Consider the following 27,178-nt stretch of genomic DNA (forward strand, 5'->3'; position numbering starts at 1 on the left):
GGAAAGAAATCTATACTGTGAGGGTGGTGAGGCCCTGGCACAGGTTGCCCAGAGAAGCTGTGGCTGCCCCTGGATCCCTGGAAGTGTCCAAGGCCAGGTTGGAGCAACCTGGGCTAGTGGAAGGTGTCCCTGCCCATGGCAGGGGGTGGAACTGGATGGGCTTTAAGGTTCCTTCCAACCCAAACCATTCTGGGATTCTATGAGTACATGGTACCAGAAAAAAAAATTAAATCTGAAGTGGAAAATTTAGGATAGAAAGCTGGCTTGGAAGGACTAATGAACAAGATGACAATCCAGACACACTAGGGGGCTGGGAAGGGGAAAGAGAGGATATAAATAGCTTTAAGGAAGAAACTGTAAAGCTGTCCCTCCTGCCTTGGCTACTGTTGTATTTTGGACGTGACATCCCCTTCCCTGCTCCCCTGCTGCCACGAAGCCCTACAGCAAATTGCTGTGGCACATGGATGGCCCAGTGCTTCTCCTTCCCCATCTGTCACGGGGAAGCTGCCATGTCATTCTTCCCACATTGGAAACACAGGCCAGGTTGGACAGGGCTTGGAGCAACCTGGGCTAGTGGAAGGTGTCCCTGCCCATGGCTTGGGGTGGAACAAGAGGCTCTTTAAGGTCCCTTCCAAGCCAAACCATTCCATGATTCTGTGATACCGAAGAAAACAGTTCTGGACGACTGGTGCAGCTTTAGGAAGCAGTTTAGCCCAGAGCCAAAGTGCACACCAGAAGTCAGATAATGTTCATGATGCCTGTGAGAATCCATCCATCAGGACAGAGGATGACATGTCCCACAGCTGGGAGCTGCTGAGGAGTGAAATGGGCCAGAAGCAACACTCAGACAACCTTCACACTCGTGAATTAAAAGCGTACAAGTGGAGAGCGGGGAGAAGGCTCTGTGAGTTACGGCACATCAAAGGCTTGGTGACATTGGAGTAATAAGAAATAATGAATATTTAACTTCCAGTTCTTATTAAAAAACCTATTAATGTTTTATTTTGTCATCCATAATAAAACAAGAAATTAGGCCAGTGATTCTTAATGACACACACAGTGCTCTAGCAAAATTGCTGGACCAAAACAAAGAGTAAGGGCAGGCAGGAGGGGGAAGCTGAGGCCCATGTCAGGCTGTGTTTTGCCTGTGCCAGTCTCACACATAAAACCACCACTTCCTTGCACTCTAAAAAATGTTTGTGAGGGCAAAGCATGAGCTCAGAAAGGGATGATGTGGATTACAAATCTCAATTCAGACCCTGTCACTACAGTCCTTCTCTTTTCCAAATCATTGTGGTGCCTTTAACTAAGGAGGTGGTCTTGGTTAGGAGGCAGAAATTCAAATTCCAACTCTGCCAGACTTTACATATGATCCTATTGCACTTCTCTGTGTCTACCCATGATGCACCTTCTCCTTCCATCTTTTGGACACCTGCCCTGTTCATACCACAAGTTTCTCAGAGCAAAAAAAAAATATTTCCTGTACTTCCCATGGGATCAACAGGCTTATTCTAATAACAGTATATTTAATCACAGCTTTAAAGTACTATTTAAGCCTTATTTTGAGGTGCATTTGTTCCAAGTTTGCCAGGAAATTTAGGCTTTTAATTACAAACAAAAGGATGCTTAAATCCTCCCGGTACCAGTTCATAAATGTGACACAGAGGTTTAACAGAAGAACTGACAGCACCTGTGATCCTATAAAAATGATTAATTAAAGTGTGCAAAACCCAAGTAATATGAGTAAGTAAGTGCCCAGGGTATTCACTAAGGTGAAATTAGTGGAATTCTATACTTTGGAAGACCTGAGCAGGGAACACCATCTGCTCCTGCACAGCACTGTGGGCACAGCTTCCATGCTCTGTGGGCTTTCCAGTGCAGATGAAATGACACCAGGAGACCAAGCTATAAGTGAAAATGACTGACTCTTGGGTTCCTGACACCTACTGCTGCTATAAAAAACAGGGAATCAGAGGGAATTGGGAACTACAGTGCTGCTGTAGCCACAGCTCCAGTCTGGAGGGGACTGGCAGGAGATAAAAGGCACGTGCATTACAGCACAGCTGGGAAAAAATCCATGATTTTCCCTTCTGAAGGAATCAGTGAAAATGAGAAAACCCAGAGCTTCTGCTGCAATTCCTTCCTCCTCTTTCCCCACGTAGAATCAGAGAATTCCAGAATGGTTTGGGTTGGAAGGGACCTCAAAGCCCATCTAGTCCCACCCCCTGCCCTGGGCAGGGACACCTTCCACCAGCCCAGGTTGCTCCAAGCCCCGTCCAACCTGGCCTTGGACACTTCCAGGGATGGGGCAGCCACAGCTTCTCTGGGCACCCTGTGCCAGGGCCTCCCCACCCTCACAGGGAACAATTTCTTCCTAATATCCCATCTAAACCTATTCTCTCTCCATTTGAAGCCATTCCCCTTTGTCCTGTCAGCACATGCTCTTGTAGAAAGTCTTTCTCCCCCAAGTCAGACCTGGTCTAACTGGCACAGGAAGGTCACACTGACAGCACCAACACCCAACCCAGTGCAGTGTCCCCCCTCCACGGCACAGCTCCCCCTTCCCACCCCCTCACAGGCTTCTCCAAGCTCCCCAAAATACCCACTATTTCTTGCTCCTGTCATGATTTTCCCTCTTCTCATTCCACCAGGAGCCAGGAAACCACCTGACTTATCCCTGGAGAACACCCTGACTCGCTGAACTCCAGCAGGAAGGTAACCCAGCCTGGGGGGACAGCTCTAAATTCCAGAGGAGAACAGTTTTCCTAAGCTGGGTTCAGCTAATCAAGGTTTCACTGCAGCTCCCCTGCTCTACCTCAGTCATTTATCACATGACAGGACCTCGAGTGCAGATCTACTTTGCATATACTATTACTTATCAAGAGCATTTAGTCACAGGACCCTCTGGAGAGCACATTAGGAAAGATTATGGACTAATTGTACCAAAGACTCCCCTGGAGAATCCCAGTGCTCCAGTGCAGAGGGCACACACGGCTGCTGCCACAGCCCAAGTGTCAAGGATGACTGGTGAAAAGGTTAAAGCTCCTGCTTTGGATTCTCCACAGACTAAAGTGGCCCCTAATCCCTAATAATTTAATGTATTTGCATTAATGTACTAGTGAATCAATATTTGCTTTAGCCTATTGCACGAAATAATTTGAAATGTTTCTTCTAAATCCAATTCAATTTCATCTTTTAACACTAAACCACCTTTATTTCATCATATACGAGGAGCCTAATTAATATTTCACGCTTACTACTTAGGCTCAGGTTCACAATAATCAATTCCAAAACCCAGCTTCCACAGGACTGGTTGGAGCTTAATCTTCCTTTTTGCATGTGCAGTGCCCCTCTGGGTTGCAGTGGATTTCCATCAAGCTGATTTGTTCCTATTATCATACCTAGACCTTTACTGTTAATTAAAAGAGAAAAATAAGTGTATCATTGTCTCTACAAACAGAGGGTTTATTTGCCCTCCCTCTTCTCATGTTCTTCCTCGGCACTTTTTGCCTACAAGGCATAAAGTGCTGGGTGATTTCCAAGCACAAAGTTTCTGAATTTAATCTAAATTAAGCCCCATGTCCAATTTGATAACAAATCCCTCCAATGTCAGTATTCACACTTCATGATTGTAATTACATACCTAAAAATCATAATGTGACAGTGTTGACTAATGCTCCAGGGCAGATTTTCCTACCATTCTATACACACAATCCATCTGATCCATCTACATGTGATTGTTCTCTTTGGCCTTAGGCTAAAAAATGAAATTTTTCAAGCTATTTCTTCCCATTATAAATGTTTCTGCTGGGAAAACTGGACACTTTCTTTCTCATTTGAAGATCTTTGAATCCAAGCCACAGAGGTAATAAATACACCTGGAGTTCATTTATTTTCTGGACACACCAGCTTGGTTTTTACTGTAACAGACATCACTCCTGAATTACTCCTGACTTCAGGAACTTGAGTTGCTAAATTTCAAAGGACTCTTCCACAGGAAGAACCATTTTTTTCCCTGGTCCTTTTCCACAGCCTTTCCAACTGCAATTGAGGAAGACAACTATGGTTGGAAATGTACCATTCCTAATCCCAAGCACTCTGATATAACTGGATTAAAGTATATATATATATATATATATATATTCAGATTTATTTCCAAGTCTAAGACAGAATAAAATCACCTTTCTGGAGTGCAGGAGCAACCTTCTTCAAGTTTTTCCTTTTGGGAAAAAGCTGGATATCAGCATGTCCTCCCTTTACAGGAATAAACTCTGAATATCAGGAGAAGCTTTCCATGCTGCCAGAGCAAATCTGGGCTATCTTTTCCACTTGGACCAACTTATGGGGCCTGTGCAGACCAGTGGAGAGCCCAAAACCCTCCAAGAGCTTCAGTCCCTTCAAAGAGGATGCTCCTGTGAGGGGCTTGGGAATCCTGCACTGCTGATAATTAACATCCATCCCTCCTCTGCAGCAGGAGCTTCCCTGCTGACCTTCCTACCAAAAGATGCAGCATTTTAATATTAAACAGCCACAGGGGGGGAAAAAAAAGGGAGGAGGTGGGAGGGAAAAAAACTGGACTGTTAAATTCATAAGTTTCTGTGCCTAAAGGGGATCAAATCCAGTCTAAAATGATCCCTTCGGGCACGTTATGGACAGAGCTCTCAGAACTCAGACACAGGAGCTGAATATACACAGATTCCTCACCCACCACACATAAGGGACTTTTCTTTAGCAAGGCAGCCAGCAGCTCTGCTGGAATACTGGGGGAAAAATGAGCAGATCACACCTAAGCAGAGCTTTTCCTGTGTATATTCCACGGATTCTGGGCAGAGTGCACAGCCAGGGGGGAGGAACCCGTGATTTCAGTCACTGCTTTCCTCAAATATCATTTTTTGCAACTGCAAAAGCCTATATAAGGAGGCTTAAAGCTTGTTCTCTGGAAGCACTTGTGCCAAAAAATCCCAATCACACCGATGCTCATGGAAAATAAGGAGAATTCCATGAGAAAAGTCAAATTCATAGTCACTGAAATTCCCTCCTCATTTGCTCAGCAATAGGCCTTGCACTGAAAAATGGGAAAAATACAGTGATCTAATGTACAAAATTACCTTAATTAACATGAAAACCTAAATATGCCAGTGTGGGGCATCCTGAAGTTTTTTCCTTCTGAATCCTGCTACTCCTGTGGAGAAATGTCAGCAGAGCACCAAGCAGACAGAAAAGCTGGAAGACTCACTAAGCCACTTTTAAACCATGAAGATGTGCAAAACTGAATATTTTCCAGGCTCATTAAAATACAACTTAATTACAGACCTCAGGTTTATCTGTGTCACCCAATGTCACAATACTTCAAGGCAGGTGATGAGGGGAAAAAGGCAAAAAACCCCAACAACTGCATCCAGCAGCAGAATAATCTGCATTATTCAGCAGCAGTCGTGCAGTGACAGATCCCAAATAATTAGTATTACTCATGTTAAGTTGTGCAATTCCCCTGCCTGAAGAGGAGCCACAAAGAAATGTAAAGTAATTTTATAAGGTAGAGATGCTCTGGAGCTGCTGCAGAGCCAGAAGTGCCCACATGGGCTGGGAAGGTCCAGCAGAGCAAAGTTCCAGCTTGGGGTGAGGAGGAAAAATAAACCTCCCCAAATAACATGGAGTGGCACAAATCAGAAAAGTAAAGGAATTGAGAATTCAGGTGTGTGCCTTACAGGTTAGGAAAACCTGTGACTTTGCATTCAAAGGGGAAAAAAAAAAGAAAAAAGAAACAAAACAAAACAAACAAACACAAAAAAACCAAATCAAAACAAAACAAAACCAAACCAAACAAAACAAACAAACAAAAAAACCCACAAAAAAACAAAAACAAGAAATAGAAGCCAAACAGAAGCAAAAAGGAAACAAAAGAAACAAAAAACCAAACACACGAAAGAGAAAAGAAAGAGAAAAGAAACAAAAGAGAAACAAGATACAAAAAAAAAAAAAAAAGGATAAAGGAAAGATCAAAAATTCTTCAAAAAAAAGGTGTGAAAAAGATACAAGTGAGATTAAAAAAAGATTTTGAAAGATACAAAAAGATACCAAAAATACCACAAAAAAAATTATATAAAACTATACCAAAAGCATATCATAAGTATACAGAAAGGATGCAAGAGGAGATAAATACACACAAAAAGATTAAGATACAAAAAGATGCAGAAAGACAATAAGTTAAAGGATACAAAAAAGATGAAAAGATACAAAAAGGGAACAAAACACACAAAAAATACAAACAAAAAAGAAACAACAAAAAATAACAAAAAAGATAACAAACAAAAAAGAGAGAAACCAACTGTTTCTCTGCTCTGCAGGTTGTTTGTTTTCCCCCTGCCTGACAGAACAGAACTATTTTTCCTGGTTAATTTTCTTTCAGCTGACACAGACATGAAAATTCAGTCCAATTTTCCCAGCAAACATCTCTGTTCCACCTGGAGAGCCCGGCCCTGAGGGGTTATTGATGGGTTTTCCCAGAGAAAGGATTTACCTGAGGCAAAACTGTTCTGCCTGCAGCACATGAAGGAAAATGCTGGTTCAGCTCTGCAAACACACACCTGTGGGACACACACAGACCTGCTCCAGACCTGCACTTAGGGTGGAGCCAGACAGGGAAACAAAACATTTCGGCAGAGCAAAGTGATCAATATCTAAAATTAAATTTGAGTCTATGACTAGTCTATGACTAGGAATATTCCCCTTCTTTCCCGTGCTCAGGGCAAATAAGGCCATCACAGAAACTCGGTAAAATAAATCACATTTCTTCTGTTCAATCACCCAAAAACAGATAGGAAGAAAACTTACACCATCTCCCACACAATTTCATACATGAGTAACATGGATTGACACTCGACTGCAACATGGATAATATTCTTTGACAGAAATGACCATTTTCCCCAGCATATTTTCACCCCAAAACATGCTCAAGGATTTTGTCCCTCTGCCTCAAATCTGATAAAATGAGAACTTCGTGTGCCCTGGCTGCCACAGAACATGCTGGAGAAGAAGAAAGTTGGGATTTAGAGGATGGGATGTCAACCTGGATTCCCATTTTAATACTTATGAGAAAATTACCCTACTCTTTTCTTTTTAGCTGAATTTTTCTGTCCTCTCCAGTTTCAACCAACATTAAGCAATTAATTACTTTCCATCCTCATCCTTCCATCCTTCTCTCCACCTGTTTCACATGAACTTCTTAACATGAGATTTTCCCACTAATACAAATAAAATATGTATCTTTTATTTAAGTCCATTTATTCTGACCTTTCATGACAGTGATCTAGGACAGAGTCCCAGTAAGTTTGGTACAGAATTACAGAATGGTTTGGGTTTGAAGGAACCTTAAAGACCATCCAGTGCCACCCCCTTCCCTGGGCAGGGACACCTTCCACTAGCCCAGGTTGCTCCAAGCCCTGTCCAACCTGGCCTTGGACACTTCCAGGGATCCAGGGGCAGCCACAGCTTCTCTGGGTAACCTGTGCCAGGGCCTCCCCACCCTCACAGGGAACAATTTCTTCCTAATATCCAATCTAAACCTATTCTCTCTCCATTTGAAGCCATTCCCCCTTGTCCTGTCCCTCCAGTCCCTGACGAAAATCAGGAACTTGTGTCTCTACAAGCATCTCTGTCTGAAGAGATAATTGGCAATTACTTACTGTCCACATAGAGCCAAAGGTAGAATTACCACTGAGGTAACATGAAAGTTAGGAAGAGATTCCTGGTGACTTCAGCAGAGTTTGGATCCCTCTTCCCCAAGGAATCGCAAGAGGCTACGGCACAGTTTTGATAAATCTTCCAAAACTGGAAGGGCACTGACTCGATGTGCAGCTGTCCCCATTTATTAAAAAGACAGAAAGAAGCTGCTTCCACTTAGAAGGAGCCAAAAAAAAAAAAAAAAAAAATCTGCCAGGCAAAGCCTGGCACATCCCACAGCAGCCAAACACGGAGCTCATTAGTCGGGAGCGCCTGCACAGTCCTGGTGACTTTTCCTGCTCATGCCAGCTGGGAATGTTCAAGGTTGCAAATGGTTGTGGTAGGATACTTTAAAAATCTAACCAGTGCTAAAGAGAATTTGCTTTTCGGCTCAGGAAATCAGTGTTTGCTAAAAGATTCCTACAGAGAACCTGAATTTAGGTTCTTCAACACTGAAATGTACCAGAAACACGGTTTGTGAGGAAAATCTGGTGTATTTGTAGCCAGCAAACAACTGGTAAAAAATCAAATTCCTCTATGGCCCAGGGAAACAGAAATGTTAAAAGGGATTGTCCCAGTAAAGGTTATTTTAGATGTGAAGAAAAGCAAAAAGCACCAGCCACTTGAGAATAAACTCAGATGTCTCAGCTCTGCTTCAGCTCAAGGTTTGTCACTTCAGCTCTGCCCCACTGGGGAGCTATGAGGGGACATCAGACACAGCTGAGAGACTGAGAAAGCAGGTTTTGTTGAGAGACATAAAAGAAAAGAAAAAAACCACAACAGCAACAACAACAAACCCCCCATAAAACCTGAGGGCTAAAACAGGAATTCAGAAATACTGACTATATATGGGGAAAAAAATCCTGATTTTAGATCAAGAAACAAGGTTCTGTGATACAACTCTGCAGAAAGACCAACAGGAGATGGAGAGACAAATATAGGTACAAAATAGAGACAGACATATATACAGCCCAGGCATGAACACATCACAAACACCTCCCTGACACACCAAGGCACCCCAGCTCAGCATGAACAGCAGGACAATCTTGGACATCTGTCCCTCTCTGGTGACACATCAATCAGCCATTTGACACCCCCAACCTGCTTTTCATCAGCTCAGAAATTACAGACCTTCTTTGGGGGGAGTCTGTGTGCTCCTCCTCCTCCTCCTCCTCCTCCTCCTCCTCCTCCTCCTCCTCCTCCTCCTCACTGCTCAGGGGGCCTCTGGTGCCTCTCCTGCCCCCTTGTCCTTCTCCTGGATGTCCCTCCCTCCTCACCAGGACCTGGTCCACGGGCTGTGGCTGCAGCTTCCCCAGGGAATCATGACTATTGCAGGGAATTTAACCTGAAATGCTCTGCAGATGCAACGAGTGGCCATTTAAGCAGTGAGTCATCTTTTCTGGGAGCCTTTTAAGGAACTTTGCTGGCACATTTTCAAGGCGAATTTCTTCATACTTAGTTTTGCAATTTGCAGGGTGATACATCCCCGAGCTGGAAATGTGGATCATATGGCAGCAGAACCACGTTTATCAAGGGAAAAGCATTTAGCATTATATTTTCCTGTATGTGGTACTTCCAAAGCCTGATCTTAAAATATCTGAGTCTGTCCTTCTGCCCTATTTCAAGGAGCTCCTCTTTCAAAAGAAGTCAGCTGAACTTGGTTGAGAAATATTTAAACTCTATCTCTCGTTACAGCCAAGAAAACGATATTTTAAAGAGTTTTAAAATGAGTTCCTAAACTCAGCTCATTTCTGTCTCTGACCGTCAGAGCACTCTCAAGCTATTCTAATGCCTTTTTTTTTTAAGTTTATTTTCTTGGGGTTTTTTTGGTTTGGTGGGGTTTTTTTGTTTGGTTGGTTGGTTTTTGTTTTGTTGAGGTTTTTTTGCAGTTTCCAGCATCCTTTCATTTGCTTTTGTGCTCTTTCTGGGAGGGTTTCTCTTAAGATCAGCTTCAAATGGGGGCAGTTGGCCTATCAACACATTTTATAAAGCCAAATTACTGAAAGTACCATGAAGCTCTGTGTAATTACTATGTAAGCAAATAAAAATCCTCAAGTACTGTTATTTCCTAGGCTAGGATGGCCTCTAACAGAATTTCTCTTAGATCAACATGAAACACTTACACACTTTCATTTTCCCACCCCGAACGTACCCAGGGTGCAAATCTGTGTTACAGAGACGACCTGGTTCCTTTCAGGGGGATCTCAGGGTTCACCAGAAGACCCTCTACAAGTTCATGAGATGTGGCACCTTTTCTTTTCAATGACATTCCCAAAAAGCAAATTATTTTTGTTTATTCCGAGTTCCCTGGTGGATGTCAGCGTGCACCTGCCTTTGCTGCATCACCAAACTGCTGCCTCTCTGTTGAGATAATGCCTGCAAGTATTTTTATCCCTCTTTCCAGAGAGGAATGGGTTGCAGATGGGTGAAAGTGGCAGACTTATAGACAAAAAAACCACCCAAATGAGTCAGAGAAATGTGATGAGTCATCTAAATGCAGGGAAATAGGGAGAAAAGAGATTTGCTCTCATGTCTGGCTGTAAAACAAAGTCAATAATATCTCATGCATCCAGGTCACTAATTTGGACAAATCAGTGGGGAACCAGACAACCACCTGCACAGAAACAGCCAAAAATTAAACAATTTATAGTCACTAATTAAGCTAATTCCTTATGTTTCAACTACTTGTCAATGAAATGAGCTATGATGGCTAGTCCTGGAAGCCTGAAGAGATTGATAGCAAAACAGTACACCTAAATGTACACACAGTGATGGAGCAGGGATTAAAACCTCATTAGTCCTGTGTTAACCTGTGCTTTGCATGTCAGAGCTCAATACCTGAATACACAGAATGACAGAATGCAATATTTATTCTGTCTACATATAAATATACATATATGATCTGTAAAGGACACTTAAATCACATTAAGGAGACAAATCAGTGGTATTAATTATATACTTTATAACTGAAAATCTCAGTTCTACCACTCTACAGTAAAACACTCTCTTACCCTTTCACACACATAGAGAAAAAAAAATCCCTATTAAATCCAATTCCTTTAACACATGATCCTTTTCTTGATGTATTTCTCACCAAATGATGGCACCACATTCATTCGATGCCTCGTGGCACAATCATCCTCCCATCACCAGCATCTGGACCTATTAACTCCTGTGGGATCCAGTGGGGCACTTTTCCATCAGCCACAACACTCAATGATAGGTCACTTGTCTTGCAAGTGTGAGAATGACTTTGAACAGAAAACAGTGTGAGGAGAAACCGAAGCTCAAGTTAATCCTGATACCAAGCAATCTTTTCTCACTGATCTTTAATACTTGCTACAAGAATTAAAAATCAAGTTTCAGGTCAGGACATTGCCAGCAACCCCCAGGAGGCCAAAGGCTCCAGCTCGTGATGGGAACTTCAAAAAAATATGTCAAAAGCATTAGCAGTTCTGAGGGAGACAAATGTTTGTGTTCAAGCCCTCTGGTTAAAGCCAAAATTTAATAATGAGTGGCATCAAGAGCTGTTTTTCATTGCAAATCAAGTAACAAGCAAAAAGGTTTGCAAGTGTTTTCTGAATATCGCTGGTTTAGTGTTCCACGAGTGCCTTGACAAGGCTAAAATGTGGAAATCTTTGGTAAAGCCACTGCTTCCCAAAATGCTAGGTTAAAAATTATCACCTTGAGAACAGCAGGGAGAAATTATCTTTTATTCAATGCCAGGCTGGGCTTTCAGAGTTTCACTGAAAAATACTCAGCTTTCTAAACTCTACACCCAAAAGCAGCCCCCAACCTCCTCCAGCTCCTCCCAGGGAAGGTGCATTGCCCCCCACCATGGGGGCTGTCCCATCCTCACCCACCAGCCCTGGGCACAGGACAGCAGCACCCCAGGAGTGTTGGGGGACCCTGAATGCATCCCCCACTACACAGTAACTCACCCACCAACCTTGCATATAAAAATTCAAGCAGAAGCCCTTCAGAGAAAAATGAAAATCCCGTGTAATGAGCAGGGGTTTGGCCAAAACTGTGCATCTTGATTTGGGGGATAAATGTTAGAATGTTGAAACACACTGGTTTCATGAGAACTTCTTTTTTTTTTTGACCTGGCAAAGAGAAAAAAAAAACCACCTATTTTCTGGGACAGCTTGTTGAGGAAATTAGGCTCTTTACACTTGTCCCATCTATCCAAACCCCTCCATCGCTGGCAAGCAGGGAAATTTCAAAGGGAAGAAACCCAAACTTGTGCCTTCACTGAGAAAAAGGGCATTGCAAATTCTGCTTGAGAGCAGCTGAGTGGCAAATCTCAGCGTATTTACTGGCAACTCAGCCAACCTGGGCCTAACATAGGCTGGGAGTAACCCAGGATTATCTCCTGCCTGCTGGGGAAAGCACAACATGCACCAGCTCTGCCCAGTGCAGTGATTGGGAATGCAAGGCAGTAGGAAACCAAAACAGGCTTTGGGGTTCACAGGTTACAGAGTATCTTGTTTGGGAAGAAAGGCTTGATCTTTAATTACCTGGAGAGAATTACTTTCCCTGTTATTTCGTGCTCTGGGGTTATTATTAACTTTTTAACATAAATCTGCATTGTAGAAACGTAAACCCAAGTTGGTTAATGAAAACAACCGCCCTGTGGGGACACAGCAGCTCAACAGATGATCAAAAAGCCTCATTAATCTGCAGGATTTCATGAGAGAATTAAGAAAAAAATATGTATTTCTCTAACACAGGCACGAAGCACCGTCGAAAATATCTCTCCCTTCCCCAAAACTAGTTTGCACAGCAACAAAGGCTCCCTCAAATCTGAAACTAAATCATTAAGCAGCAGTGGGAAAGCACCCCTTGCCCAGGCGAGGAGGTTTCATAGCCCTCACGTCTGTGCCCTGCACTCGTTCATTAATTCCCAAATGAGGATCAGGAGGGCAGACAGTGCCCCTTTGTCTCCCAGCGTGGCACGCTGAGGATACAACCACAAGCCCCTTGTTAGTGGGTGTCCTCCTCACCCCTCTCCCAGAGCCAGGACTTGTGGAGTGACGACAGAAGCCGCGCAGGAGCTCCGGCCAACGCAAACTGTCGGGGAGCAGCAAACAAAAACTGCTGGTTTCACAGCAGCCTCTTCCAAGCACTCGGCTCAGAGGGAAAATCTGGAGCAGCAGCCCTACACTCTCACACCTCAGCCCTTCTCCTCCAGTTATCAAAGCTCCAGCCCCCAGCAGGCACAGAAATCTACTGAGCATCTGTCAGGTGTCTGCATGCAATGGAGGAGATTATAGGAAAACAACCCTTTGGAACAAACATGCCTATTAAATCTGGGAGAGCGATAACGGTATCCAAGTTCTTGAATTTAATGAGGCAACAGCACTTAGGGCTGACTCTTCCTAAATGTATATATGGAAATAAATCCCTTGTAATGAACTCATGTGTCAACTGGCTTTGCCCTTTCTGCATGTTAATGATAAAAAATTCCAGTCAAATTATTCCAGGCACTGAATAGCCAGTGTCCTGTACTTACCCTTAGCCCTGTGTGCAAGGACAGAACAGCAACTACACCGAGGAGAAAAGGCACATTAGGCCACCTGGTAATAACTCTTTTCCCTCTTTTGCCATATTCAGACACGATCAGCAATTTTGGTTTTGGCAGGATAGGAAATGCTAAGCTTGGCAGGCGAGTGTTTAGAAGAAAATGACTTTTTCAAAGGTGGTGAGTGAGGAAATATGCAAAGTGAAATCTCTCCGAGAGATATCTGCCTGCTTGGGAATCCTATTTCCAGCCAGCCAAGGAAGATGGTACAGCCAAATAAACAGATTAAAAACCTGTCGGTACAACTGAACAACGATCAGTCTTAGAGCTCCAGAGGAATAACTTCTACTGCCACAATTTATGATCTGGCATGACAGGACGGGTTTGGAGGAAACATGTCAATAGCAGAGCAGCATTTAAAGAAAATCCCCAAGTCATTTGTCACGTCTCTGTCAGGCCAGACTCGGGCGCGAGTCGTTCCGTAACGAGACATCAGCTTTTAGAAACTGGAGCTGCAATGACTTTCAAGGCTTCTGTTGCTGACACGTGGCTGATTTGGTTAGCCAGGGTATAATTTTGTGAGTCTACTCAGCGCACACGTGTGGCATGGAAAGCAGGAATCCATCTGGGCCCACCCCCCGCATCCGGAACAAGCGGGAAAACGGCAGAGGAGAAAGGAGCAGCTCCCTCAGACAAACGGCAACTTCTGCAAACACTTCCCCCAGCACTTGTCAGAGATGGGAGAGACAGCTCTGCACGGAGCATATGTGGCTTGGGGAGGGAGATGAAGGGCTGATCTAACGAGAGCTGGCACCTCGCCAGGGCCCGGGATGCAGGGAAGGAACGGGAATGGGCCAACTCCGCCTCGGCAGCGGGTGGAGGGCGCGGGGCCGGTTTGTTCTGTTCTGGAGGAACATCAGTTCACCCCATCCAGGGTGGATCAGGGTGTCAGAATCGGTTCTCAGCCTGTCAGGAAATAAGGTGATTCCTCATCACATGAAGACTGAGTTGCCTCAAGATAAAACACTGGTAATGTTGGCGATTCTGGTCACAAATCACATCTCTCTGTGCAATCACTTTGCTTTCCAAAGTCTTTCTGGTTGCCACAAACACTATTCAGAGAAAATGGTAATTTCAATTTCTAGTTTGATAATCTTCATGGGTTTCATTAACTTAATATTTTAAATCGTAAGAAAAGAAACGGATATCACAGAATCACAGAATATCCCGAGTTGTCACAGGATGCAAATCTGTACACCTAAAATTTGCTTATCTCCTTTTTGCTATTAATTATTACATTTTTAATCACTTTATATTCTCTAGCATTTACTTACTCTGTCAAATAATGCATTTAGAAAAATAATTCAGTAGCTCAGTCACTTTCAGAAAGTGAATTCATCTTTCCATTTCCTGAAGGGACCTGTGTGGTTTTCTGCTTTTAAATTATTTCTTTATTCCAAAGTACAGGACTGAAGGCACTTTCTTATTAAATCTATCACAGAAACACCTGACTGGAAGGTGGCATTGCAGAAAAGGGGAATATTGCTCATAACAGAATGAAATGCATAAATGTTCAAGTCTACAGAGGCAGGACTTGGAAAGGGATTAAACTACTAAAACATAACAAAAAGTAGGCTGTAATTTTTCAAGAGGATCTTATAATGGTTTACCATGCCTCTTTAATACATTTATTACGTTTAACATGTATTTATTATTTCAATGTTCTCTACTATTCTGTCTCAGACAGACAGAGGACTGCACTATGCTACACACTGGCCAAGTCTATAACTAATATTGCTAACAAAGATACATTTATATATATATATATATAAAACTAACCAATGCTTTAATTCATGCCACAGTTTTGGCCTTTTTCCCTATCCACAATAGGAATTTGCCCTCACATTTGCCTTTTCACGGAATCACTGAATGATTTGGGTCAGAAGGGGCCTTAAAGATCATCTTGTTCCCACCTCTGCCACGGGTAGGGACACCTTCCACTAGTCCAGGTTGCTCCAAACCCCATCCAACCTGGCCTTGGACACTTCCAGGGGTGGGGAATCTACATCTGAGGACCTTCTCCTCCCACAAAACACTTCTGTATTTTTCATTTGGTTGATTTTGTTGGGTTTTTTTAAGACTGAACAGCCTCTCACTTTGGGATTTTAGGACAGATTCTTTCAACTCATTTCAACTAAAATTGTCCTGCATTTTCCCAAGGTGAAGACTAGCAAAAATATACTAGTTTCTCATGCCCATAATACAAATTTTTAGGCCTTTTCCTGGAAGGAAAAGTCCCACAGCACAAGGATCAGACACCAGGAGAGCAAAAAAGGGAAGGAAATGCAATGGGAGAACATGACCAGAACTGCAGTGCACTTATAAAAACAAGAATAATGCTGTCTGGTTAACAATAATTCATTTGAAGCAGGAGCTGGGACCACAAGCTGAGCAGAGCTTGAGCCTATGTGAGTAAGATACAGCTGAATAAGTCACTGAGGATTAAATTCTGTTTGAAATACTTCAGGTATCTGCTGAAGTTCTCTTTAAAGTACCAGTAATTACTTTTTAGCACTGTCTGGGAATGGCTGAGGTCCCGGAGGGTAAGAGATGGTCAAACAGAACAGTTATTTTTAGGAAGGGGAAAAAGGAAGCCTACATAGTCTAGTTTCAGATCGCAGGAACAAATGATAAAACAATGAAATTGTAAGCACTCACAGGAATATAAAGTGAGAAGAAACTGCCAAGACGAGTCTGTGGAGAACTAACCATGTGAACCCAGTCTTCTTAGGTTTTAAATCAGGATAATTACCCTACCATAGGAGGCAATCAGATGTGATACATTGTGAACAAACATATTCCTCTCTCACAACAAGCAGATTTACCAACTTCTGAGTTTAGATAGACAAAAAACACACTCAAAGAACAGTTTTCAACAGCTCACTTCCACATTGAGGGACCACATCAACACATCAGGTGTTTGACTCAATCTCATATTTTCATGAGTGGCTTAGGTCACAGGCAGTGTGGAGGATCCACCAGCACTCTGAGTGACAGCACTGACATCCCAAATTACTTGAAAAAAAAATCTGAAATCATGAAGTTAAATTAATAAAAAGGTATGCAAAGTCCTAGCTATTTTGGAAACAATCAAGAGCAAGATCTAAAACGTGGTTTTGGATGGGCAGCAGTACAGTGAGGACAGAGAGGTTGGAAAGGATAAAACCTAAACGTGAGTCAGCACAGCTTTGCTGCCAGAGACAAGTGGTGTTTGGGGAAATATTAACAGATGTTAACCACACGACACAGGAGGTAATTATTCATATGAGATTTAGAAAACATGACCTAGAAAGAAGGATATCTGCTCCCTCTGTAAAGAGAGAGGGCTGAAAATGAGACATGGCAGCAATATCCCAACACATTACAGGGTTTAATTAAGAAAGCCACGCTCAGTTGTACTTTGTGAACATGAGCAGTGGCTGCTTTAATTCACTGAGAGGAAAATTAAGGACAGATAGTATGAAAAGCTTTCTGAGCTGTACAGATAGTTAATCATTTCAATACATTATCTCCAAGAAGGCTGCTGTGACCTACTGCTGGAAGCTTCTACAATGACCTTGATACAACCCCCTCTCCTGAGGCAGGATGTGAAGTGGGGTCCAGTGGGCTGAGCTGGTTGACCCCTTAGGATCTTGTGCCAGATTTGCATTCTGACACTTATTATTTTTAGAAATAACATCATATAGAAACATTATCTCCTCTGAAAAAGAATCATTTAATTTTGCACATCTGACTGGGGCTGCCCCAGCACAGCACAGCTTCATATTATCTTTTTTTTTTCCAGTTCATATTAAATACTGGCAAGGCAGGTCAAATATGTGCAATAAGTTGTCCATATTTGAGAATTGTCAAAGAATCTGTCCCTAAAGGCACCTCTTTATCCCAGTGCTCCCAGTTTCATCTTTTCCTAAGAAATACAGTCAAATAAAACCAAATAGGAAAAGCTCCCTTGTTACACTTCCAACACTCCTGTACACATTGATTTCTTCACATGGTCTACTCCATATTCTCTTCAGGAAAAAGCCATTCAGGAGGTGGTGTGTAATATAATTCCTTCATTGTGACATTTGAATTACATATTCTTACTCATTTTTCCTTAATTTACTGAGCATTTGGTAGTATTTTGCAGTAAAGCTTATTTCAGCATCAAAGCAGAATTTTGTATTTCAATTTGCTGAAGTAACACGTGAGCTTTGCTGCTGCTGAATTTATTTTAACTTTGTATTTTTGTGTGATTTTATTAACTCATTTATATAAAGCTGGATTACACTTTATTACCAATCTATTTTCTCTGTGTCTACAAGTGTATAGTAATATGGCAGATAAATCTGAAATAATAGGAATAACAAAAGTAGTATTATGCACAATTATGGCTGGTAGCACCCAAAATCAGACATCCTTAATAACAAATGACAATATTATATAAAAGGAATACCATCTGAAAACCGATTTTGCACGGTGTATTAAAGGCTTGATGGCTCAGGAGATGGGTAATAGAATAAAAAGCCTTTTATCTCAAGGTCATCAATTCAAATACAAGTCAGAGTGATAGCAACTGAAAGCCATTTGATGGGGGTGCTAATGAACCCAGTCTTGTTACTGGAAATTTAAGAACCAGCTTAACATTTAGGCCTTTCTGCTGGCCCTGGCACAGCCAGCCCAGAAGTCCCAGAGGGTGTGAGGAGCAGATCCAGCTCAGCAGGTAGAGCTTTATTTCCCTTGTTATCCACTGCCAGCCCCAGGCTCTGTCACTATTTTAGCAGCTCCCTCCCAGGTACCTGCTCTGTTCCAAAATCCAGCAGCACTGCTGGGCCTTTTATTGCTTGGAAGGCTGAAAAACAGGGTTGGGCTTTCAGCAAGTGACCACTTCAGGTGATGCAAAGGCAACATTCCAAGCTGGAACAATTCCCTGCATTAATGCATCACTTTTTTTTGATATCTTACTATTTTTCTGGCATGTCTCAAATAATGTGCCAAAGTAAACCAATATAAAGGGGGAAAGAAAAGAATCCCTGTGCAAACTCCAGCAACTGTTCAGCTGGTCTCACACCAGCCAGCCAATAAAGCACAGCACATATTGCATGACTTGACAAGCAAATTCCAGATCTTCTCAAATAAAATCCCTGCCTAATTTCCTTTGTTCTGTTATAATACCCATACAATTTACTGTTGGCTCTGGTATTACCATGATGCAAAGCACTGATAAGAAACCCATTGATGTCGTCCTTTTTATGCTGAATGAGATTTTTATTAAAGAAAAACCAATAAAAATAACCAAACACTAGATATGAATTTTCAATTATTCTCAAAAAAAAAAAAAAAAAAAAAGAAGAAAAAGGCATCCCAGAAGGAATTTGCTTTCATATCTTACACAGGCAAAGCTCAGGGTTTGCACATGCAAATCAACACCTACAGATACCTGTTTGCAAGAGTAGATGGGGACACACAGAAGCATCAGAGGGATAAATAATCATATATTGAGTAACCTGGTCTGGTGGAAGGTGTCCCTGCCCATGGCAGGGGGTTGGAATGAGACAGTCTGGGAGGTTCCTTCCAAACCAAACCACTCTGAGATTCTGTAGTAACAGGGTAAGTGTTCTTACAATCTCTAATTGGAACACCCAGATTCCTTTTTGAATTGAGGCATCCAAACAACCTCTCCAGGTCCCTTCCAGCATCAATTATTTTAAGATTCTAAAAATTAACCACCTCACGCCTCATGTAAACTCCACCTTCAGTAGTGCCTGGGTTTAGGGGAGCTGTTTTGGTTTTCAGAACTGACTGATGGATTCATTTTAAAGGTACCCAGGTGCCTGAAGATGCAGTTTACGACCAGCTTGGGTTTATGATGTCTGGAAAACCAATTCCCTTAATGCAACTTTTCCCCAGTGCAATAACCATTAGAATGTTCAGCCCTTACCCAGGGGAGACAGCAGAAATCCCCAAATCCTCACGTTTCTGCTGAAGATATGTCTCAGCCCCTACACTTCCTCAACTAAAACCCTGTGGATGTATTTTGCTGCTGCACTTGATAATTTATTCCTAAATCCTGATAATCTCACGATATTTATAACCCACAACTGAGTGGGAGTAAAACCTCCAATTTTATGGAAGCTCTCCAGATACAATCCCAGAATGGTTTGGGTTGGAAGGGACCTTAAAGCTCATCTCATTCCACCCCCTGCCATGGGCAGGGACACCTTCCACTGTCCCAGGTTGCTCCAAGCCCCGTCCAGCCTGGCCTTGGACACTTCCAGGGATCCAGGGGCAGCCACAGCTTCTCTGGGCAACCTGTGCCAGGGCTCCCCACCCTCACAGAGAGAAGGATTTCTTAAAATCCAACCTAAACCTCCTCTCTGTCAGTTTGGGGCCACAGAAATGTATGCTAGAGGCCACACAAATTTTGGATCCTCCATCAGCCCAAGATGTGCAGCCTCCAACACTCGATTGCCATCTCAGGTTTACCCTTCTTAGTAGTTAGGATTTACCAGCTCTGATTACCTGAGGTGAAAACTAGAGATCACTTTGGTTCAGCAAAGAGCTCCCCCCTGGCTTGCAACACCAAATGGCCCTACTTACTTCGTGTCTATCCAGAAAACTTACTGTCAAAAATACAGAAATACAGATTTAAGTGGATTTTGGAGTATGGAAAAATCCCAAATCCATCAGTTAAGGGCATTAGCTCATGTGACACACCTCAGTGAAGTCAATTTTCAAGGATAAGCATGTGACAAGCTGACTGGAGGAATTCTCCTTTAATGCATTATTAATTCATTTATTATTACAGTTATTATAATCTTTATGCAGGGCACTGAAGTTCAATTTGTTCTATATGAGCTAATGTTTTTAATGAGCCCTTTCTTCTCCTCAGGATGGGAGCTTCCTTAACCACTTATTTAGCTTTTAAGCACGCAGAAGATGACATGATGATGTACCCTCCTCATAAATACAGCCTCCTATATCATGCCCTGAATTTTAAATGAAAAGAAATGATTACTAACTTTCACGCCGCCAAACATCTTTTTAAAAGGTAATAAGACTCATGAACTCTAAATTTAGGAACTTCATCACACAATAGAAATCTTAATTACGATTCCTCTCTCTGATAAAGAGGAGAAAGGCATTCAAATAAAAAGGCTCTGTGTAAGTAAATGCAGTTCTTTGTGGGGCAGACACTGGGACACAGATTAACTCGAGTCTCAAGCCCCATCTGAATGGCTTTGGGTTCATTCTCTGGTCACTGCAGGGCACAGAGGTCACGGGGCTGAGCCCTGCCCCCAGAAAGTGGTTCACTCGGGGAGGAAACGGCACATTAAGTAGAAAATTGGGTGTGCTTAAAGCTGGGAAGCAACGGGAGGAAAACAGCCCATTTCCAAACATCCCCACTGCTGTCGGGACCCCTGAGCACACCCAGCTGGCTGGGAAGGCTTTGGGGACCTTTCCAGCCAAGGGAGAAGCTCAGGGTGTTCAAAAACCCCGTGGATGTGGCACCTGGGGACAGGGGTTAGTGGTGGACTTGACAGTGCTGGGGAACAGCTGGATTTGGTGACCTTAAAGGTCTTTTCCAACCTAAATGATCCTGTGATTCTCTATAGGAAGCTGCTCATGCCTGCACTTTGTTATCCCGACATTTCCAGGGTTTCCCCCTTGAAATGGAACGGTTCAGACCACGGGATGCTCTCACAGAGATCACAGGAGGAGGTCTGGGGGGGATAAAACGTAGGAGAAAGTTTTTGGGGGATATATGAGAAGGTTTTGGGGGTGTTTAAGAAGAAACAAGACAGACTGTCCCCTAAAAAAAGCAGAATAAGTCTTTATTCTCCTCTCTCCCACATACCTAAAAAATAGCCATGGTGACCTTTCCAGATGGCTGGGCTTGAAAGAGGAAAAGTTTATAAGCTGACTTACAAACTGACAAGAAAGTGAGCTTTTCAGGGCAGAGTTGTCCCTACAAAGAGATAAATGAAAATATAACCAGATTTTATGGAGATCTGGAATCACACAGCAGCTAAATCCCACTGCCTGACTAGCTGGGGTTTATCAGAAACTAGTGAATTATTTCCTACTTGAAACAATCACTGGGTGTAAGGAAATAAGCAATTTATGAGTTGGAATAATAAAAAAATAAAAATAATAAAAAAGTTAGAGAATTATTCAGAGACTACATTTTATCAATAACTCTATCTTTCTGAATTTTACAGACCACAAAAGTTCACAAAATTAAATTCAGCAGCAGATGCACGAGATGTTCTCAGCTCTGCTCTCTGCAGCAGCCAAGGCGACGAGCAGAATACAGAAAATCCTAATAAATGGTAGCTCAGAAGAAAGTTATGGTGTAAATAATTCCCATTATGGGCAAATCTTTGGCCTTAGAGCTCCTATTAATAAAAGTTAATGGGAAATGAATATATTGGTAGCACAGACTCCCTTTTCACCAGCCACAAACAGATCACAGAATTATAGGAGGGTTTTTTTTTTTCTGGATAGGATTTAAAAATAAATAAATAAATAGCTAGAAATCCCTTGCCAGTGTGATTATTTCCTCCAAGCACATCTCACTCCAGGAAGGGTCCCCAGGCACTAAAATCCCCTGGTAACAAACTGTCCTAGGGAAGTCCAAGCCATAAATAACTCCAGGGCTCCAAACCCTTTTTTCCCTGCTGAACAGTTGTTGGCAAAGCCACCACTAAGGCCCTGCTCTTCCGCTATTTCTCTTCCACATGCCCAATTTTAAAGAAATCCAAGATTTCTTTTTAAAGATCCATCTCCCACTGTGGATCCAACCCTCAGGTATTTGAGGTAACTCACTGTCCCCATAAACCACCACCACCAGCTGCTGGGGAGCAGAATGGGAGACTGACCTTGAAATGATCAGAATAAAATAATTACAGCACCTTTTTATCTAGAACTGAGGGGGTTTTAAACTGTAAAATCACAATTTCCTCACCATGAGTTGCTACAACAGGATAAAGCCTGGCTTAGTGCTCAGCTACACACACAATAACAAGTGACTGCTTGACTTGGAAAGAGAAGACAAACAAGCCCCATCTGACCTGAGAGAGCTTTCAGGCTTTGAAATCATGTCTGCATTCTTCAGGGAATTAAAATCACGTGGAATTACTCCAGAACACACTCACATGCACAAACACATGTACACACACACACACACACACGTGTTTATGCTTTTACAGAAGGAATATTAAAGACAAAAATGGTCACAAAGGGGTCCAAAATGGTTACAATGACTTTAACTGCTATGAATCAGAAATGGAGGTAACTAAAATCTGCATCCAAACCACAAATATTTAATTTCAGAGAAAAAAACGTGCATTTCTAACCAGTACATGCAGCTGCTTCTTCATCAATGCATGGTCAGTTTGCAGTTTTACATCTGAGGGGTTGTCCCCACTTTACTGCATCTAGAGGGAAAGACAAATTTGGGATTTGATAAATGGAATGTCATGTGTTGAATTTATCTAAACCAGCATCTTTATCAGTACAATTTCTTTGCTTTGTTTTTTTTTCCCTCTGTGTCACTGAGTTTATGACTGATCTCATTCTCCTCGCCCTTCATTTAACTGGAAAAGGACAGGCTTTTCCATATTTGAATAACAGAAGCAACATACCCCATGGAATAGAAAAAAAAATGGGCTGAAGTGAGAAAATCTGATTCTTACTCTAAATCTGATTTGTGACCTTGGAAGGAGTCACTTCTCTGCACCTCCATTTCCCCTCTGCTTCTTTGCCTTTCTTGTCTACTCCCATTACAAGCTTTCTAAAACCTGTTAAGTGTTTATATAACACCAAAAGATAAGATTCAGCTTTCTTTGGAATCAAGAGATAACACAAACCCAGAAACAATAAACCTTATCAACCACCACTTACATTATTGCTCTCCTGCAGTTCCACTATTATGAAACACATTTCAAAATGATTTTCAATAGTTACTTCCCTTTCAAATCAAAGAAAAAATAAAAAAAGGCTCATGAAAGGAAAGTGTGTTCAAGGGGAAACAGATCTGGTTTATTACAAATATTCCACCTGTTTTAAACACGTTGGCCAAGAGCTATATTTCTATATCAACCTCTCTAACAGCTGGGCATGACACATCTCTGCTGTTGACCTGGCACCTCGATATTCCCACCCACAGGTGGGTCACAGGAGGCAGCAGGAAAGCCAAGGGGAAGACTGGGGAGCTCCAAAACCACTTCTCCTGCTCTCCCAAAAGAGAGAACAGGCACACAGTATAAATTCCAGGCCAACTCCTATGTCAACAAGGAGAAAGAGGAGCACACAAGGAAATTTTGGTCTGTTTTTACCTTTGTGGGTCACCTTTAAAAGTGATTTTCTTTCCAGCCTCTCTGTATGAATGACAAGATATTCAGTGAGACGTCTTAAGGGAAAAGAAGTGATAAAGAGGAATCCAGCTAACCTATTTTCTTCCTTGTCACTACTTGATAATCTCTTTATCTGGTCTCATCTCACCAGTTGCAGACAGACTTATTTCCCCACGGACAGACCCAATCCTTCTTCCAAAGTGCACATGTGAACATGCACCTCCTTTCCCACGGTGTTTTAAATTCACATTGGAACGTCCCCTTGCTCTTTTGGGGTACATATAGACAGATTCAGCCCACACACAGATGCAAGTGTATTTTACACTGTACATGCTTTAGTCTTTCAGATAGTTTCTGTGGTCAGGGGCGCACAGAGAACATTTACATGAACCTCCCCCTCAACAGCAGTTTGCAATTACACTGAAACACAATTCACCAGCACATATATTTTAAACTTCAACCCCTTTGTCGATAAATTATGGTTTCTGATGTGAACAGAAACCATTTTCTAAAGCTCTGCAGTGATTTAGGAACCTCGATTCTATTTTCAGCTGCACCTTAATCCTTCTTGACTTCTATTGAAGGTTTAGCTTAGACATGTTTGCTCTCCTGCTGGCAACACACTCAGCCTTTCAGAGGGCCTTTACCTCCACAAAGTAATGTGCCTGCAATTTGTAATGCCAAATGCAAATTGCCTGATCCACAGCCTGTGCCAGCTGGGCACAGCCCAACAAAGCTGTGGCAGCCTGGGCCAAGCCTTGCAAGACATGCCTGGGCTGGAAAACAGAGCAAACCCAATCCCAGTCCCACACACAATCACCAGGGCTGCAAAGGGGAGTGGGAAAATCCTTATGCTGGGAATCAGTGCAAAACAGGCCATTTGCAGGATTTCAGCTCATCACAGCCCTGGATTCAGAGAGTTCAAGACAAGATGCTGTTATTCCATCAGGTCTGGACTTCCTGCCATTACATTTCCCCCAGTTATCTCTATATTAAGCCAATTCCCTTGTAATTGATTAAAACCTCTCCTCCAAATTAAAAAAAATCTCCCTTTTATTTAGAGACATGGGGGAAAAAAAAAGGAAGGAATTCAACTTCATTTTAATCAGAGATTCTAAGGGAGGAGGGAATTTTTATTTGTATGTCCCCCTTCTCCTATTTTTTAATCTATCTCCAAAATCACAGCAGAGAATAGTAACTCAAGTGCTTTATAGCCTGAATTCATTCTAATCAGCTGTCTCCTATCTTTACCAGCTGTTTGTCTGCTTCTCCCATTTATGCTGTGCATCTTGGACTTATTGATCTAGTAAGCTTTAAATTACAGCTATCCATGGGAAAAAAAAAAAAAAAAAAAAAACAACAAAAAAAAACACAGGAGGCAAACTATAACAGGAAAGACCAGAGCTGATAAAGGATTTCTGAAGGGCTACTCAGTTTTGCTAAAAGAAAATCTTAATGGCATTTCCTGGAGAGAAGGTCTGTGGGGCTGAAGTTATCAGACAGAGGAAGAGCAAATAGAGCTCACAGGTTGGAGGAAAGGATTTATATCTAAAACATTTTCAGTGGAAAGTGTAGGAAAACATGTGGGAAAAAATACAGGATATAGTATTAATAACCTGATCTGTAGCACTGGGTTTGTTGGGTTTGTTAGAGCCAGGCAGTTTGTAGCAGCTCTTGTTTCAGGTCTAGTTGAAGCAGTAAGGATTCACTGCTCCCCAAAACCATTGCTCCCATCAAAAAGGCAGAGCAGGAGCAGAGCTGGTTTCAGTGCCCACTGCAGCTTCAGCTCAGACACTGCCCAGAGGGTCACTCCAGGCTTTCCCCAGTGAGCTATTGGGGGTCAGAGGATCATGGAATGGTTTGGGTTGGAAGGAACCTCAAAGATCATCTCATTCCAACCCCACTTCCATAATCAGGGAACCTTCCACTGTCCTCCTGAAGGAACTCAGCTGACCATAAATATCCACAGTTCTCCACCACAAATCCAACACTCCAGTCAGCGGCACTGTGATTCCCACAGGAAGGTGATCTCAGCTCCTGACAACACGAATCACTTGCTGAATGTTATCCAGCATTTTGCCCAAGTCTCTTCTGTACCTGAAGGCAGAAAAACAACTCGGGTGTCTCTGCCCCAGGTGTTCCTGTTGGAAGGAAAGCACCATCATTCCTCCTGTGCAACAGGCACAGCCAGCTCTTGCTTCCCTGGCTCAGGTAAATGGCTCTGGCTGCAGCAAGATACTTAAGTTTAGAAACCAACCTATTTCACAAAGGGATTGCTGAAACCATGTATGTCTTAATGAGAAAACCTGTCTCCCACTCTGTGCTGAAAACCTCAGCCTGTTGCTTGGTTTTTCAAGGGAAAAAAATCTGCAACCTTACAAACTGGAATTTATGACAACTGTCCTAGAAACCTTGTGGCCTGAATCAAAGGCAGGTGCCCTGGTCTTATAAATCTACTGGGATTTTTAAAGATGAGAAATTAAAATACAATCCTTTTCGTCTGTGAGTGTGGACAAAGTGTCTGTGTGTCTGGACACCCAGTGCTGCTTTCTGCTCTGCCAAGGCATGTTATTGTTCTGATGTGCCACAAGTGCAGTCGCTTTGCTTTTTCCATTTTCCAAAAGGTCAGAGGGAGCTGACAGATTTCCGAGTGAGGGAGTGCAGTTCATGCTTTCCTTCGCTCCCTGACTTTGACACTGTGTTGCAGCTCAGAGAGGTGTGGGGCAGGGCAGGAGAGAGGCAGCAGGGCACAAAGATGGCTTTGAGACATCTCTGCTCCCTGTGTTGAGCTGCCCAGGGGCTGCCCTGCTATCTGAGCAGAACCAGCAGCAAACGCTGAGCCAGGATTAGGTCTGGCATGACCCGCTGCCTCTGGCCATGCCACAGATGGCACAGGCAGATTCCCAGGCTCCTCCAGCTCCTGATGGCAGGGGAAGAGCAGGGATGAGTGGTCCCTGCTGCAATGTGACCTTCACATTTCATCCATCCATTTCTCCCTGACAAATCCACCAGCTGATGAAGTAAAAACCCTTGAGTCGCTCTGAAAATGAGGAACTAAATATCTGAGTGTTACTCGAATTGTGCCTGCTACAGATCCCCACAACACAGAGCAAGATAATTCATAGATTTGGCCCAGAGGACTTGACAAAGCAGGATGGTATCAAAAGCAGGGAATGCTGCCCAGGATGGAGCTCTGGCACTGCTTTGGATGCTCCTGAAGCCAATCCAGTCCTGCAGAGCTGAGCTCTGCACATCAAACCTTCCGAGCCCCAGCTCTGCCCTGCAGAGCAGACCATGAAGGTTGATCCTATTTCAGTGACACGTGGGTGGCAAAGGGATGAAAGGACCCCAAATCCCAGCAGCCAGGCCTGGGCAGTGTTTCTATCAGCTCCAGCTCCACTGCCAGTGAGGAGTAAGCTCCACTTGTGCCTATTACCAGCAGGGTTTTTAAGGAGGAAGTTTTTTTAAGCAATAAAAAGATGCATTAACCAGCTCAGAAAACAGCACAGGATGAAATGGATAAACTGCCATAGCA

The 27,178-nt window shown here is 42.8% G+C and overlaps 1 protein-coding gene across 13 annotated transcripts in view; it reads right to left on the bottom strand.

Moving 5' to 3' along the window:
* The window catches only part of CHL1 (cell adhesion molecule L1 like), a 137,957-nt gene that overhangs the window by 83,887 nt on the left and 26,892 nt on the right, over positions 1 to 27,178 (bottom strand). For 9 of the 13 annotated variants that reach the window (XM_032698836.1, XM_032698843.1, XM_032698842.1 and 6 more), the window contains exon 2: positions 22,645 to 22,725. The exons of 2 other annotated variants lie outside the window; for them this stretch is intronic. The gene's annotated coding sequence lies outside the window, so the exon portion shown is untranslated. Of the gene's footprint in view, positions 1 to 6,520; positions 6,588 to 7,685; positions 7,779 to 22,644; positions 22,726 to 27,178 lie in introns of those variants that run through there. 2 more of the 13 variants (XM_032698837.1, XM_032698844.1) reach the window with 2 other exon arrangements.

Source organism: Chiroxiphia lanceolata, chromosome 11, assembly GCF_009829145.1.
Source record: "Chiroxiphia lanceolata isolate bChiLan1 chromosome 11, bChiLan1.pri, whole genome shotgun sequence".
Taxonomy (NCBI): domain Eukaryota; kingdom Metazoa; phylum Chordata; class Aves; order Passeriformes; family Pipridae; genus Chiroxiphia; species Chiroxiphia lanceolata.